This window comes from Lissotriton vulgaris, chromosome 12 (assembly GCF_964263255.1).
Source record: "Lissotriton vulgaris chromosome 12, aLisVul1.2, whole genome shotgun sequence".
NCBI lineage: Eukaryota > Metazoa > Chordata > Amphibia > Caudata > Salamandridae > Lissotriton > Lissotriton vulgaris.
Genome location: NC_141700.1, coordinates 136,343,080 through 136,361,130, shown reverse-complemented (window position 1 = coordinate 136,361,130; position 18,051 = coordinate 136,343,080). Strand labels below are relative to the sequence as shown.

The 18,051-nt window shown below is 50.0% G+C and overlaps 1 protein-coding gene across 2 annotated transcripts in view; it reads right to left on the bottom strand.

Annotated features, from left to right (window-relative positions):
- The window catches only part of ATP8B2 (ATPase phospholipid transporting 8B2), a 470,208-nt gene that overhangs the window by 146,629 nt on the left and 305,528 nt on the right, over positions 1 to 18,051 (bottom strand). The window lies entirely within an intron of this gene.

Below are 18,051 nucleotides of genomic sequence, written 5' to 3'. Positions count from 1 at the left end.
GCCGAGGAGCAACAGCTCACCCGCGTATGCGCACAATATACTTGTAAAGCATTAAATGGCGGCCCGGGACCACAGGCAAATCCTGGGAGGAAAAACGCCGCTAGAAGGGGCAGAAGGCATCAAGCCGTTCTCCACGCCCCAAACCTACAGCCGTCCAAAAGTCTCTGATTCAGACTTCATGTGAGCCACTCACTACTCTCATGGCAGCCCAAGGGTTGCCCAAAGACCGACGGGTGAGTAGAAGCACACTGCTGAGCCGCAGGCTGCAGAGACGTCAGACGAATAAAAGTATGGCAACGTAGTACAAACCCACAATACCTGGGGGTCGGCAGGAGAGAAAGCTCCGCTCCGACCGAAACTATCAGGTCCATTAGACCATCTCTTGTAAGGCTTCCCTTCTGTCTCTCGGCAGGGGAACCACAAATCGGTGAAGAATACACCCCCACAGAGGGATCTCACCACATCGGTCCAGCAACAGCGGGCCACAGCATGATGTCTACATGCCGCCACCCCTGCGACCAAGTCAGGAGCACGGTCGGAGCCAAAACCTCCTGTCAGGTGGTAGTGGACGAAAGTTAAGTCCCGCCAACCAGATAAGAGCCGGAGAGAGACTCCCCGTACTCATGGAAGACGCACCACCGGCATCAAGGCACAGGGGTTCTCAGACTGAGGGGCCAAAGGCCCCAGGGGTGGTGGGCGGGAGAGGGAACCGAGAGAATTCCGAAACATCCCTGGTGGTCTCACCAGTGGTGGTTGAGCAGGAGGCGACCTAGCGGACTAGTAGGTATGCAAATACTCAAAACTAAGCAAAAGGACCAACGTCCCTCGCTTACATGCGGTGAGAAGCCACAAACTCCCCATCAGAAGGGTTCCTCGACGCTGATCAACTGCTCTGCGTCGTGAGTGGACGGTGCCGGGAACACAAAGTCCCCTCCTACAAAGAGAGGCTCACCACGGAGCAAGGCCTGGAAAAAGACCCAGGCGTCAAGCGCCGGCAGTATTCTGCGGCTGTAACCCATGACGTCGACCTCACTGCGACGTCACCATCACTAAGACAGTGACTTCCTCTACGACAACCAACACTCAAGACGTCAAAATGTCACTACGGTGTCAAACACGGAGACGCCGATTCATCCCTAACGGTGACGTCCGGACCCAACGGAAGAGAACAGAGCCCAAGCGACCAACGCCCCAAAAGGAGCCTCCCTGCTCCATGACGTCGAGCATCACTGCTCCATGGCGTCGAGCATCACTGCTCCATGGCGTCGAGCATCACTGCTCCATGGCGTCGAGCATCACTGCTCCAGGACGTCGAGCATCACTGCTCCAGGACGTCGAGCATCACTGCTCCATGGCGTCGAGGCACTCCATGACGTCGAGGCACTCCATGACGTCGAGGCACTCCATGACGTCGAGGCACTCCATTGTGAGAAGGTGGCCTGATATGCAGTGCTCACTATTCTAGTGAACACTATGTATCAGTCCAGCAACCCTTATTGATGATTGGTTGTAAGTCAACCTTATAGACCAGCTATCCTAGTAGCGTGGATACGAGCAGTCTAAGGCTAAAGACTCGAGAGGGCGCGTTAAGCCAGCTGTTTACCACACATATACCCCTTGAATACCAAGTGAAAGGACACCACACAAGTGTTATGAAAATAAACAGTTATTTATTTAAAGATCACAACAGCCCTGTACTCTTTATGAGGACAGGGTACTAAGCACAAACCAAAACTCTTACAAAAATACTTAAGTTAGCACAGTATATACAAATGCCCGAGGGGCACGGAAAACCATATACTCTGAAAGTGGAATGCGAAATTCCTAGCAGGTAAGTACAGTACTAATAGCTTTTGGAATCGCTAGGACTTGACTAGGGAATCGTTAGATTATGTCTAGGAGGCCTAGGGGACTCGGGTGCAGTGTGTGCACTCTCACGCGAGATGCGGGACAAGAGTCTATGGTAGCTAGGAATTAGAAAGTTAGTGTTCTCGGGCGAACCCGACCTGGTAGGGAGAAAACGAAAGTAGATTCTGACCCTTGGATAGTGAGGCTATGCTGGGGCACCGAAATGCCGAAGTTACCTAGCCCAGGGGCTGCAGCTGCATAGGTCTGAAAAGACGTCGGGAATCCTCGTAGACGGACCAGGAGCCGGAAGAAAAGATGCTGGCCGGTGACCAGTGAAGAAAGTTCAGTCGGATCCAAGCCTGGATCTTGAAGATAGATGACACCTGAAAGCAGAGGGGACCAAGTTCGAGACTACTAGCCAGTAGTCAGTGGGCACCAGGAGGGCACCGGATGGTAGCCACCTCGACAAGGTGAGTGGGTGACGCTTGACTCGAAGATCTCACGGACCAGGAGGCGTTGTCGGCGACCAGGATGGAGGATCGAGCTGTCCCACGAAGATAGAAGCTGTCGGCGTCGCTGGACCCAGGATTGGGCAACAAAGCCTTGGCAAATTCAAGCCCACGCGGTGGACCTAAAATGGCGTCTGGAGTGGACCAGGAGGGTCCGGGGTGCCTCTCTTGAACAAGGAAGCAAGGGCCAGCCTGGAGCAACCAGACCAGCAGTCGTGAAGTCGTTGGGCGTCGTTCAGAGGGCCACAAGCCAGCCGGCTAGTAGCCAAACAACGCGGTGCACAGCAAACAGCAGAAGGGCCCCACGCAGATCGTGGAGATGCAGGGGGGCTGATCTTGGGTGCTGGAGCTGCGCAAGGTCGGGGCTTCTCGGACCCCAAAGCACTCACCAGTGGAGGACACGGTGGGCTTGCAGTAAAGATGTCGTGCAGTCTTGGCGATCGTCGGTCCCTTGAGGTCTCGTCGCACTCACGGTTCTCAGCTTGGCTGTAGAGGTGAGTAGAGGTCAGAGGTGCCAGGGAAGCCGGGTCTCGTCGAGCTGGGTCGTCGGATTCGTGATGAAGGACTTGCAGCAGACCGCAGTGTTCTTTAGGATGGTGCCTGCGGATGCAGGGTGACTACTCCTTAGCCACAAGGGAGAATCTTGAAGAAGAAATCGTGAAGTCCTTTCGAAGAAAGTGGTATCTTGATTCCAAAGATGATCTAATTTTAACAGGGGGCCCGCTCCCATCTTTATACTAAAAAAGGGGGCTGACCCGGTGACTAGGTCCTGCCTATGGGTGGGACTAGGTGGGGGGTGGTTACACCCCTCAGCCATGCCGGACTTCCCCAGGCCAGGGCTGGTGTGCCCCTGGAACTGGTTCAGACCGGCCTATGCGTAGTGAGCACCGGGGTGCCACTCAGCAGTCACCTTCCTGTAAAGCCCTGCCTACCCAGGATACACAAAACCATGTCTGGGACGGTGCTAGCACCGCCCCTGACAGGAAACCCTTTGTCCAGGCTCCCCTCGCTGGAAGGACTCCCAGCTGCAGGGGGTCAGACTCGTGTCTGTGGTGGCAGCATCCATTTTGTGGAGCTGAGGCTTCAGTTAACTTTAACCGGGGTTCACAGTTACATACATGTCGTGTCCCTCTAGAAGGGTGGAATGCTAACCCCGTCGCCAGAATTGGCGAGGGGTTAGTATTCCAATTCGTATGACACCTTACTCGACATGTTTTGATAAAGCAATACCAAAGATAGCATTTAACCGCGAGGATTATAATGCACTTAAGAGTATATGGTATGCGATATCATGGAACAGCTATTAGGACTTGATTCCGCAAGCTGCAGACAGGCTCAGCTCATGCCAGAGCACCATCTCACACGATTCCAAGCACTCTGCCTTCAGGATTGTCAAGGCCTGCCATAGGAGTGACTGATAGGAATCTGTGTGTCCATTTTAGGGTTAGGTATAGGTATACTACACCTACAGCAAAGGGTGATTACACGACTTTGCCCCAGCTGTCATGCAGCCAGTTGTGTCAAATTTAGGAGGCCAGCCAGGGGTGGCACAATACGTGCTGCAGCCCCTGGCAGCCCTGGGTACACCTATGCCCTGAGTTACAGGGTCTGATAAGGTGGCCCAGTACCAATTGGTAGATGCACCTAGGGTACATGAGGTAATTTAGAAAGAGAACAGCCAGGCTGTGGGTCTGATTGGCAGGCCCACAGCCAGAGAAAGTCGTAAACCAGTGAAACAAAAGCAAAAAAATCTGGGTGATCATAGGATTGCAGACCCTACTCTCCTACATGACCCCCCCCCAAACTTTGGGACAATAAGCTAACCTTGACCAGGTGAGTCTTCTTGTTCTAAGTGGAAATATCTGGAGAGCCCATCGGCATTGCCATGATCAGTACCAGGTCTATGTTCCACTGTAAAGTCCATCCCCTGTAGGGAAATGGACCACCTAAGCAGTTTGGGGTTTTCACCCTTCATCTGATTTAGCCACAAGAGGGGCTTATGGTCGGTCTGAATCTTGAAGTGAGTGCCAAACAAGTATGGCCTCAGCTTCTTCAGGGCCCAAACCACAGCAAAGGCCTCCCTCTCAATAGCTGACCAATTCTTCTCTCTGGGGGTCAGCCTTCTGCTTATAAAAGCAATGGGCTGATCCTGACCATCAAAATTCAGTTGAGAAAGAACAGCTCCCACACCCAACTCAGAAGCATCTGTTTGGACAATGAATGGTTTGGAGTAGTCTGGACTCTTAAGGATAGGTGCTGTGCACATGGCCTGCTTTAGGTCATCGAATGCTTTTTGACAGCCTGCTGTCCACTGAACCTTTTTTGGCATTTTTTTACTTGTCAGTTCATTTAATGGTGTCACAATGGAACCATAGTTCCTGACAAATTTTCTGTAGTATCCAGTCAGGCCCAAGAAAGCTCGAACCTGAGTCTGGGTGGTTGGAGGAGCCCAGTCCCTGATTGACTGTATTTTGCTCTCCAGTGGCTGAACCTGGCCTCCACCTACAAGGTGGCCCAGGTATACAACCTGTGTCTGCCCTATCTGGCACTTGGTGGCCTTGATAGTGAGGCCTGCTGCTTGCAGAGCCTCTAACACTTTCCTCAGGTGGACCAGGTGATCCTCCCAGGCGGAGCTAAAGACAGCAATATCATCTAGATATGCTGCACAGAAGTCATCCAGCCCAGTAAGGACTTGATTCACCAACCTTTGGAAGGTGGCAGGTGCATTTTTCAGACCAAAGGGCATTACCACAAATTGATAATGCCCACCAGGGGTTGAAAATGCTGTTTTGGGCTTGGCATCCTCAGCTAACCTGATTTGCCAATACCCAGCTGTTAAGTCAAATGTACTTAAGTAGTTGGCAGAAGCCAATCTATCTATAAGTTCATCTGCCCTTGGTATTGGATGGGCATCAGTCTTAGTGACTGCATTGAGACCCCTGTAGTCTACGCAAAACCTCATCTCTCTCTTACCATCTTGGGTGTGAGGCTTTGGCACTAGAACTACTGGACTAGCCCAAGGGCTATCTGAGGGTTCAATGACTCCCAATTCCAACATTTTCTGCACTTCAGTTTTTATGCAGTCTCTAACATGATCAGGCTGCCTGTAGATTTTACTCTTGACTGGCAGGCTGTCACCAGTGTCAACCTCATGGGTGCACCAATTGGTCTGGCTGGGTGTCAGAGAGAACATACGTCTGAAAGACTGAAGAACCTGTTTACAGTCTTTCTGCTGATGTTCAGAGAGGCTGCCACAAAAGACAACACCATCTACTGACCCATCATCAGGATTCTGAGTGAGCAGGTCTGGGAGAGGGTCACTCTCTTCCTCCTGTCCCTCATCTATGGCCATGAGCAAGCCCATGTCCTTCCTGTCGACATATGCTTTGAGCCTGTTGACATGGAGTACCCTATGGGGACTCCTGGGAGTTCCAAGGTCCACCAGGTAGGTGACCTCTCCCTTTTGCTCAAGGATTGTGTGGGGCCCAGACCATTTGTCTTTGAGTGCTGCTGGGGCCACTGGCTCCAGCACCCACACCTTCTGTCCAGGCTGATAAACAGTCAGGACAGCCTTTTGGTCATGCCAAGCTTTTTGAAGTTCTTGACTGGCCTTAAGGTTTTCTGATGCCTTCTCCATATACTCAGCCATCCTGGAGCGGAGACCAAGTACATAGTCCATTATGTTGGTTGCAGGCTTTTTGAGAGGTCTCTCCCATCCTTCCTTCACCAAACACAAGGGGCCTCTCACAGGATGCCCATACAAAAGTTCAAAAGGGCTGTAGCCAACCCCCTTTTGTGGGACCTCTCTGTAAGCAAACAGAAGGCAGGGCATCAGGACATCCCATCTACGCCTGAGTGTTTCAGGTAGTCCATGAATCATCCCTTTTAGGGTCCTGTTGAACCTTTCAACAAGCCCATTGCATTGTGGGTGATAGGGTGTAGTGAATTTGTAATTGACACCACACTCCTTCCACATAGCAGTTAAATAGCTTGACATGAAGTTTGCACCTCTGTCAGAGACAACCTCCTTAGGGAAGCCCACTCTGGAGAACACTCCAACTAGGGCCCTTGCCACCACAGGGGCTGTGGTGGTCCTAAGTGGAATAGCTTCAGGATACCTGGTGGCATGATCCACTACCACCAGTATAAACTTGTGCCCTGATGCTGTCTGGGGTTCCATTGGACCAACAATGTCAATCCCCACTCTTTCAAAGGGCACCCCCACCACAGGCATTGGTATAAGGGGGGCCTTTGTTGTGCCACCTGACTTACCACTGGCTTGGCAAGTGACACAGGAGCGACAAAACTCCTTGGTATCCTCATTCATGTGAGGCCAGTGAAAGTGTGAGACAAGCCTGTCCCAAGTCTTTGTCTGGCCTAAGTGTCCTGCTAAGGGAATCTCATGGGCCAAGGTAAGTAGGAAACCTCTCTGAGACAAGGGTACAACCAGCCTCCTGGTCATGCCAGGCTTGGGGTCTCTTGACTCAGTGTACAGGAGTCCATCTTCCCAGTATACCTTGTGGGTACCTGTGGCGTTCCCAGCAGCCTCAGCAGCAGCCTGCTGTCTGAGGGGTTCAAGAGAAGGGCAGCCTAACTGGTCCTTCCCCAGGTCTTCCCTTGAGGGTCCCCCTGAACCCAAGAATTCAACTTGATCAAGTTCAAACTCTCTAGGCTCAGTTTCCCTCAATTCCTGCAGGTCAGCCTCCTCTGAGACTTGATCCACAACCTGGGGCAAGGGGGAAGGCACAGCCTTAACCCTACTGCTCTTTTTCTTGGAAGGTGTCTGGTCCATTGTTCCAGGATCCAGCACCTGTTCAGTGGGGCATCTTCTGGCCTGTGACCTAGTCACAGCAAACACATGTGCTGGCAAACCTAACATTTCCAGATGAGTCCTCTGCTCCACTTCTGACCATTGTGATGACTCCAAATCATTGCCCAACAAACAATCCACTGGGAGGTCTGAACTAACTACAACCTTCTTTTGGCCAGTTACCCCTCCCCAGGAGAAAGCTACAATTGCCATACTATGATTGGTAGTGACATTGCTTGCATTGGTCACCAGGAATTCTGTACCTGGCATGATCTGTCCAGGGTCCACAAAGCTAGGTGTCACCATTGTGACACTGGCACAAGTGTCCCTATAGGCCTGAGCCATTTTTCCATTAATAAAAGGTGTCTGTCTGTATTTGCCCAAAGTATTGGGACTTATGTCAGGGGACATATCCATATCCCCTGTACTGACAAGGACAGCCTGAGTGAGGGTGCCAACTAAGTTGTCACTCCCCTCAGAACCCAGGGTTAACCCTACTAAACCCTTGGGAGGTGCACTACCACTGCTGGCTGTACTAGGGGGCACAGGTGCCTTAGGGGCTGCAGTGGCAGGAGTCTGCCCTCCTCCTTTCTTGGTGCACTCACTAAACCAGTGAGTTTTACTTTTGCAGTATTGGCACCACCTTTTAGATTGGCCTTCTTTCTTCTTTTGGGGAGCCTGACCCCCACCCTCTTTGGGTTGTTGGGGACCTGTCGAAGACTTCTGGTCATTTTGTTCCCCTTTCGAATCCTTACCCTTCTGGTCTGCTTTCTTCTGACCACCTTGATTCTGGCCCTGGTTCTGTTTAACTCTTGTTCTAACCCATCTGTCTGCCTTCTTTCCCAATTCTTGGGGAGAGGTCAGATCTGAGTCAACAAGATGCTGATGCAACAACTGGTTCTGACAATTGTTTAAAATTTGCTCTCTCATCATCAAATTGTACAATCCTTTATAATCAGTAACCTTACTGCCCAGCAACCAGCCCTCAAAAGCCTTAGTGGCACAATCTACAAAGTCAGCCCAATCTTGAGACTGAGTTTTCTGGGTATCCCTGAACAGCACCCTGTACTGCTCAGTGGTTAGGCCAAACCCATCAACCAGTGCATTTTTCAAGACTTGGTAATCATTAGCATCCTCCACCCTTGTGGTGAGGAGCTTGTCTCTTCCTTTACCCTCAAAGGAGAGCCACAAGATAGCTGCCCACTGACTTGGGGGAACACCTTGCACAGTGCAGGCCCTCTCCAAAGCAGTAATCCATTTGTGGATGTCATCCCCTTGTTTAAAGGGGGGCACTATCTTACCAAGGTGTTTTGTATCAAAACTCCTTTCCCTATTGCTAGGTACAATGCTGCCACCAGTGGGGACTGTCCCACTCAATTGTTGCTCTCTAGCAAAGGCAAGCCTCTCTTTGGCCAGGGCAAGTTCTTCCCTTTCAATCCTCAGATTGGCTGCCTTTTCCTTAGCTTCATACATTCTCCTCTGGGGAGATGTCATTCCCCTTTGAGAGGAACGTTGAGAGCCATTGGTATGAAGGGATCTGATAGAGCCTCTTGATAGAGATCTATCTCGTCCATTCCCAATGTTAAGCTGACCTGAGAGTGGCCCCAAGGGTCCCCTAGTGCCCATCTCATGTCTGCTTAAGTTGGACCTGGTTAGTCTGCTGACTTCTACCTGTTCCTTTTCTGCCTCATCCCCTGATACCAAATCATCATCCTCATCATCAGCATCATCTGCTTCCTGAAGAGGATGGTCCTGGGCATCAAAGGGACCCTGTAATGAGGGCATGTTGCCATCTGAATTAGAAGGGTCTGGGTTACCAGCCCTCCTTGCATCATGAGTCTCTAAGAGACCAATCAGAAAGGCAGTTGTGGGGTTAGACCCCTGCTTAATCTTCCTAGAGGTACACACTTGTCGTAACTCATGGAAGCTAAGCGCAGTATATCTTGAAGGGATGACCTGTGGAGGGTCAACTGACACAAGGGGAACCTCAGTGTTTCCTCCTTTGTCCGACATACTGTTTCTAGTGTGGTGTAAGTGATGCACCTACCTACACTATGTGTTTACCTACTGATCCCTTGCTAAGAGTTGCAGCCAAGGTGTGCTAAGCCTTGAGGAGCTACAACAGCTGGTTCAGTAGAACTCAGAGTATTCTAAGCTTTGGTTATATGTACCTAACAGTACTTATGTGATCTTTCAACAAGATATTCTTAGGATACGTGTGGTAAAACAACAGCAAGCTCAAATCCCAACCGCTGCTCACCAATGTGAGAAGGTGGCCTGATATGCAGTGCTCACTATTCTAGTGAACACTAAGTATCAGTCCAGCAACCCTTATTGATGATTGGTTGTAAGTCAACCTTATAGACCAGCTATCCTAGTAGCGTGGATACGAGCAGTCTAAGGCTAAAGACTCGAGAGGGCGCGTTAAGCCAGCTGTTTACCACACATATACCCCTTGAATACCAAGTGAAAGGACACCACACAAGTGTTATGAAAATAAACAGTTATTTATTTAAAGATCACAACAGCCCTGTACTCTTTATGAGGACAGGGTACTAAGCACAAACCAAAACTCTTACAAAAATACTTAAGTTAGCACAGTATATACAAATGCCCGAGGGGCACGGAAAACCATATACTCTGAAAGTGGAATGCGAAATTCCTAGCAGGTAAGTACAGTACTAATAGCTTTTGGAATCGCTAGGACTTGACTAGGGAATCGTTAGATTATGTCTAGGAGGCCTAGGGGACTCGGGTGCAGTGTGTGCACTCTCACGCGAGATGCGGGACAAGAGTCTATGGTAGCTAGGAATTAGAAAGTTAGTGTTCTCGGGCGAACCCGACCTGGTAGGGAGAAAACGAAAGTAGATTCTGACCCTTGGATAGTGAGGCTATGCTGGGGCACCGAAATGCCGAAGTTACCTAGCCCAGGGGCTGCAGCTGCATAGGTCTGAAAAGACGTCGGGAATCCTCGTAGACGGACCAGGAGCCGGAAGAAAAGATGCTGGCCGGTGACCAGTGAAGAAAGTTCAGTCGGATCCAAGCCTGGATCTTGAAGATAGATGACACCTGAAAGCAGAGGGGACCAAGTTCGAGACTACTAGCCAGTAGTCAGTGGGCACCAGGAGGGCACCGGATGGTAGCCACCTCGACAAGGTGAGTGGGTGACGCTTGACTCGAAGATCTCACGGACCAGGAGGCGTTGTCGGCGACCAGGATGGAGGATCGAGCTGTCCCACGAAGATAGAAGCTGTCGGCGTCGCTGGACCCAGGATTGGGCAACAAAGCCTTGGCAAATTCAAGCCCACGCGGTGGACCTAAAATGGCGTCTGGAGTGGACCAGGAGGGTCCGGGGTGCCTCTCTTGAACAAGGAAGCAAGGGCCAGCCTGGAGCAACCAGACCAGCAGTCGTGAAGTCGTTGGGCGTCGTTCAGAGGGCCACAAGCCAGCCGGCTAGTAGCCAAACAACGCGGTGCACAGCAAACAGCAGAAGGGCCCCACGCAGATCGTGGAGATGCAGGGGGGCTGATCTTGGGTGCTGGAGCTGCGCAAGGTCGGGGCTTCTCGGACCCCAAAGCACTCACCAGTGGAGGACACGGTGGGCTTGCAGTAAAGATGTCGTGCAGTCTTGGCGATCGTCGGTCCCTTGAGGTCTCGTCGCACTCACGGTTCTCAGCTTGGCTGTAGAGGTGAGTAGAGGTCAGAGGTGCCAGGGAAGCCGGGTCTCGTCGAGCTGGGTCGTCGGATTCGTGATGAAGGACTTGCAGCAGACCGCAGTGTTCTTTAGGATGGTGCCTGCGGATGCAGGGTGACTACTCCTTAGCCACAAGGGAGAATCTTGAAGAAGAAATCGTGAAGTCCTTTCGAAGAAAGTGGTATCTTGATTCCAAAGATGATCTAATTTTAACAGGGGGCCCGCTCCCATCTTTATACTAAAAAAGGGGGCTGACCCGGTGACTAGGTCCTGCCTATGGGTGGGACTAGGTGGGGGGTGGTTACACCCCTCAGCCATGCCGGACTTCCCCAGGCCAGGGCTGGTGTGCCCCTGGAACTGGTTCAGACCGGCCTATGCGTAGTGAGCACCGGGGTGCCACTCAGCAGTCACCTTCCTGTAAAGCCCTGCCTACCCAGGATACACAAAACCATGTCTGGGACGGTGCTAGCACCGCCCCTGACAGGAAACCCTTTGTCCAGGCTCCCCTCGCTGGAAGGACTCCCAGCTGCAGGGGGTCAGACTCGTGTCTGTGGTGGCAGCATCCATTTTGTGGAGCTGAGGCTTCAGTTAACTTTAACCGGGGTTCACAGTTACATACATGTCGTGTCCCTCTAGAAGGGTGGAATGCTAACCCCGTCGCCAGAATTGGCGAGGGGTTAGTATTCCAATTCGTATGACACCTTACTCGACATGTTTTGATAAAGCAATACCAAAGATAGCATTTAACCGCGAGGATTATAATGCACTTAAGAGTATATGGTATGCGATATCATGGAACAGCTATTAGGACTTGATTCCGCAAGCTGCAGACAGGCTCAGCTCATGCCAGAGCACCATCTCACACGATTCCAAGCACTCTGCCTTCAGGATTGTCAAGGCCTGCCATAGGAGTGACTGATAGGAATCTGTGTGTCCATTTTAGGGTTAGGTATAGGTATACTACACCTACAGCAAAGGGTGATTACACGACTTTGCCCCAGCTGTCATGCAGCCAGTTGTGTCAAATTTAGGAGGCCAGCCAGGGGTGGCACAATACGTGCTGCAGCCCCTGGCAGCCCTGGGTACACCTATGCCCTGAGTTACAGGGTCTGATAAGGTGGCCCAGTACCAATTGGTAGATGCACCTAGGGTACATGAGGTAATTTAGAAAGAGAACAGCCAGGCTGTGGGTCTGATTGGCAGGCCCACAGCCAGAGAAAGTCGTAAACCAGTGAAACAAAAGCAAAAAAATCTGGGTGATCATAGGATTGCAGACCCTACTCTCCTACATCCATGACGTCGAGGCACTCCATGACGTCGAGGCACTCCATGACGTCTAGGCACTCCATGACGTCTAGGCACTCCATGACGTCTAGGCACTCCATGACGTCTAGGCACTCCATGACGTCTAGGCACCCCATGACGTCGAGGCACTCCATGACGTCGAGGCACTCCATGACGTCTAGGCACTCCATGACGTCGAGGCACCCCATGACGTCGAGGCACCCCATGACGTCTAGGCACTCCATGACGTCTAGGCACTCCATGACGTCTAGGCACCCCATGACGTCGAGGCACTCCATGACGTCGAGGCACTCCATGACGTCTAGGCACTCCATGACGTCTAGGCACCCCATGACGTCGAGGCACCCCATGACGTCGAGGCACCCCATGATGTCGAGGCACCCCATGACGTCGAGGCACCCCATGACGTCGAGGCACCCCATGACGTCGAGGCACCCCATGACGTCGAGGCACCCCATGACGTTGAGGCACCCCATGACGTCGAGGCCCTCCATGACGTCGAGGCCCTCCATGACGGCCCCGACGGAGACCGGAACCGCGTCATCGCTCAGACGTGCCCTTACTGAGAACCCCAGAGATCACAGCATGGGACTCGGTAGAGGACCTACCCTCTCCTTACCCAGAGGCTGAAGATGCCTTCAAACTCCTCTGTTTGAAACCTGGGAGCCGAAGCATCCTAGAAAAGAAGGTACAGAGAAGACAGGTGTCAAAAGACACAGGCAAGCACAGAGTACAAACCCTGCGAGCTTCAGCTTCGGCCTTTAGTTCAGCTGCAGACAAAGCACTTGTCAGACTAGAAATAGTCTAAAGACAAGAAGACTGCAGAAATTCTGCCAAAGAAAACACAGCAGAATGCAGATAAAGGCCAAAGACGTCGAGTGAAGCTACAAAAATCCAAAAATTGTATAGAAAAAACTCAAACAAGAAGAGCTAATGCTCCAGGGTCCTGCTAGCAGGAGCCGGAAAAAAGAACTGAAGGTGAAAGGGACCTGCACTGCATTCTGGGATACTGTGAGGCTTCTGGAAAATTCTTTTAAAGGCACAGTATCCCGTTTTGAGCCACATAATGGCAGCCTATGGGGCTTGTCTGTCCACTTCTTCCTCTCTATCATTCCAGAGGGTTTTGCTGTTAAAGGGAAGGTTTTCTCTGTGGAAAACCCTGGACAGGCTGTGCTGTTTGTGGTTTTTGGTGGAATTTCTAGTTGAAGTATTGGACAGTGTAGCCTGTGGATATAGGCTGCATTATCTGTCTTTAAATTCTCTCTTAAGTGTCTGTGCAGGTCTGCATGTTTTGACAACTTAAGAGATTATTTTTGATTGCTCCGGGGTCCACGCACATGGGCGGGACTATTCACTAGATTATGACTATACACAGAGATCCCCTACTACAGAAACATATATTGAGCAAGACACAAAGGTGGGATTGTGGAGGCTAATACAAGGGCTGGAAAATATTCTGATTATGTATGACTGTGCTAAAGACAAAGGTTGTTGCTGTATGGCAAATTTCAATAAAAAGATATGTAAAATCCAAGTTTGGTGCTGATGTGCCAGGCTTGTAATGACTGTCCTTCCATGGGTGGTTGTACGGCTAATCACCACAACAAAGTAAGCCCTTCCTTCTTTTGATGGCTTAGGTGGGAAATCAACTCAGTACCAGGGGAGGAATCAAGCCTATTAGCCTCCAATAGGTCCACGTTTTGATTGACATTATCATGTGACGGTAAATCATCCCCACCATCTCCACTCTCATCCCCAAGTGGTGGATGGCTTTGATATTAATCTGAACCAAAAAATAGTGTTGTGCCTGAATCTGACTGTATGAGAGGACCAGGTACAATTGGGTGAATTAAGGACGCAGCCTCATTAACGCTGAGACACAATTGTCTCAGAGTCAGACACCAGTATCAATAAAGGCTCCTTCTCCGGTGCTGGTGTCAATGGGTCAGGTGTTGAGGTCACCAGCACACATTGTGGCATAAGTGGAAGGGGGCACCGTAGTCAGGGCGGGACCTGAAGTCGGTTCGAGAGCGCAGATGGTGCCATGGACTGATCCAACAGCAGTAATACAACTGGAGGCCCATGTAGATCCTTTGTGGTTCAGAGGCTTACCAAAGGGAACAAGAAAAGTACCATCAAAGATGCACGAAATGGCCTCTCTAAAGGCCTCGCTATAATGTGGAATCTGGATGCATGAATTGCAGGACCAATTGCGGAATCGGCTCCTCCACAGATCGGGAGCGAGATTGCGTGGCAACCAGACACCCACGCAACTTCTCTGAGGGTAGAGAGTAGATGGAATGAGGATGAGTTTCACTTGGCCTTCTTGTGCTTCGGTTTTGACTTAGACTTTGACTTACAAGAAGACTTCAACCGCGAAGAGGACGTGTTGAAGGAATGGCCTTGGGAGTGGGAACAAGTCTGTGCTTTTGACTTAGAGCGGACTTGCATGGCTGCTTACGTTGTTAGGCAACATACAGCTTCACTTTATGGTTCTGGATCGCCTTCAGGTTAAAAACTGCATATTCCTTATACGACCTGAAGTCATGTTCCAGGGCCAAGCACCAAAGACATACATGGTGTGGGTTTGTCACCAACATCTGTTTTCAACAGTCACAGCAAGGTTTAAATCCTGTAGTTTTGAGAGGGGACATTGTTCCCTTGCGCACTGGTTTTCATTTTTTCCCCAGAGAAAAAACTTTTCAATTCAGTGAGAAAAAAGGGGAGCAGAGCCCCAGATCGGCATTCAAAGGTGCAGAAAGGGCGGCCCATATGTCAGTGTGCAGTGGTGCCGCTTATTTTTAGCTCCACTCTGTCTTTTTTCAGGGCAGAACAGAGTCACTGTAGAGCTCCACGGTGCCACCTGCTGGCACCCTGTTGTAAAAGCTGTCCGGATACAGTGTGGCACGAGGGCATTATTCAAAGTGTTCGGAGGAAACTGCAGTTAGAAGCAACATTCATAAATTGGAGTTGATCTTGCTGGCTGAAGCCTGAACCACAGGCTAGGTGAGGGTATATAACGAACACCAGGTTTCTACAGTAACTGCATGGTTTGAAATCTGTAGGTTTAGACTGGGACATCATTGCTCAGCACTCTGGATTTCGTTTTTAGGAGTCATCAGAACGCTGACGAATTTGGGGGACAAGCTCCATGTCCGTGTCGCAAAGGCGCATATGTCAGCAAGTAGGTGTGGTGTTTATATGCAGCTCCACTGAGTCATGTTCGGGATAGTATGGAGATGGTATTACAGGATGGATCTCTTCTTCAGGACTAAACTCTCAGCTACTACAATTCTCCAGCTGGGCCCTGGAGCATCTACAATGCTTGTTTTTCTATATGACTGATAATCCAGAATCAATGTTACCTTTAACCCATTTGCTAGGATAACAGATGACAAGGAAAACAGCAAACCAGATTTTGGTGACAATGGAAAGGATGCATCAAGTCTGATAACAAATTCCTTGGGAACTTTTTTGTGATTCTCACGGATTGATATGATTGACTTCACCCACTTTTGATGGAAGAATATCTTAAATGATGACATGGACAACTAAAGGAGACAGTGGATGATCCAAGGACTTTCAGACAATTTGTCTCACTTATCTAACAAGCATGGTCAGCGGAAACTGACAGAATGTATGGATCAGCTTGACGATGCTGGTACAGTTAGTAACTGGAAAGGAGTGGGAATCCTGTGATGACAGACATTGTGCATGTTTTGAATTTCTCATCGAAAAAGGCTGGAGATGAGCTCCCCTAGCAAAAAATTCACCTCTCAAAGCCTGTCATTTTGGTTGTCTATATTACTTAGAATGCACATCCAATCAGGAAAAACCCATTGATGGGTTAATTATTGAAAAGAGTGAAGCACACAAGAACACTGGGTTCCACACATATCCATTATTTGGATTTTTTCCAGAGTACTAAGGTTGTCCTTAGCTATGTACCCAAAAGACAGATTACTCCTAAAAGGAGATATTAGCCAAGCTAGCAATGCAGCTTGGCCTTGTTTTCTGCACAATGGTTTTGGATGAGCAGGCATTGGACCTGCTTAGCAAGCTATTTACCTTTGATGGGAAACATTTACTAACAATGAGAAGTCCAACATTGATTTGATCTCTTATTATTTTTCCCCGGACAGTCATTAACTGTAGGAAGCTGGCTCTGTATATACTACACCAAAGAAAGGTATAGTGTGCTCAGAGTCCAGTGGATCCCCAAAGGTAGGCAGCGGTAAATTAAGATAATACCTTATTCTCTATTTGTGGTAGTGTGGGTGAGCAGCAAGGCTTTATCAGAGGGTAGGGTCAAGTGCGTATTGTTCACACTCAAAGACTGAGCTCAGACAAATTTGTTTGAAAAATATTTCTAGAACCAAGCCAGGTTTGGTAAATGTAAATGAAATAATACTTTGCAAGAATAGTGCAGGTGAATACAGTTGAAATGCAGTAGAATGCAATTGATTTGATTACAGGTCACTAAACATTTGACATTACTTTTCAGTTACTATTGTAATTGTTGTAAGATTAATTTTTAAGTTACTTTTTCTTCTCAGTGTGATATGCCTAGATATCACACTGGGACATTTCCTAGATAAAAGGTGAGTAAATCAGTTTTTGTAAATATACAGTTTCTTATGTTTTCAGCTCGTGGACTAAAGCTCAAGGCAAAGGGGGGTTCAAGTTAGCACACAAAGGGCACCCACAGTGGTGGCTAGGTGCAGGGTGCTGTTGTGGCGTTGGGTGCCCTGTTTCCAATGGGGCTTCCAGGTTGCAACAAACACTGCAGGCTCGGGGTCAAAGATCTTCTGGAGGAGACCACGGCTGGAGAGGTAAGTTGAGATGTCAATGGATGTCGGGACACCATCTGTTGGGCCACCCAAGGCTGTGGGGTGTAGGGTGCAGGGGTGTCTTTTGATGTCCGGTTTTTCTCACCAGCTGAGGTCGGGGTATCCCTCAGAAATGGGCTGTAAGCGTTGTTGGAGACTTGAGGTAAGTCAGGGATCAACAGGTCCCAGGTCAGGATTACCAGGGAGACCTCATCGTGGTGTTGAGCCATGCGAACATTGGCCGTCAGGTGCAGACACGCTGATTTGGCATGAGCCAGTCTGTTTGTTAGCCAATCAGTGCTCACAGGAGAGAAAGTCTGGTTGGGGATGGTCATCCAGGTTCTGGGGGGCTCCTGGCTGCAGGACACGTCCAGTTTCGTCTGGAGCAGGTCGAGGTCGGGAAAGGCCGGTAGGGCCGGGGCCAAGTCAGTTGGTGTCCTCCTCTTCTTCCTTTAGCACAGCTTTTTGGTCCTTCTTCTTGTCTGAGGAGGCAAAGTATGGGGTAGAGCCTAAATACTAAATTTAGGGGCGTTTCAGAAAGGTAAAGGTCGGGACCAATGGGTCTCTTCCTTGGGGAAGGTACACCCCCTATTATGCCACCTTCCCGTGGAAGAGGGGTACAAGCCTCAATCTAGTTGGCTGGGTACCCTCATTTTCAGGATAGTGGGGACAGAGTTGTGCTTCACCTTGCCTGCCCCACCTTGGGTTGGAAAAGGTGGACACACCTCTCCTCCTATCTTAGTTTTCCCACAAATTGGCTCGGTCAGTTTACAGAGGCAGAAAGCCTTTGAATCTTCCCCTTCGTGGACCCTGCCCATCCTGGTTGAGGAGGCTTGGCACCTCAACCAAGGATGTCCTTTGTTTCAGGACCCCGAGAGTAGCAGGCTCTCGACCCAGGGGTTCAGAAACATGTCTGGTGGTGGCAGCTGGCGAGCAGCCACTCAGCCGGGGCATTAGAGTCAGGTCGTTATTCAAGTGGCATCTCTAAGATGCCCTCTGAGTGCATTTTTCATTAAATCCTACATTGGCATCAGTTTGATATCAAACTTCACAGAT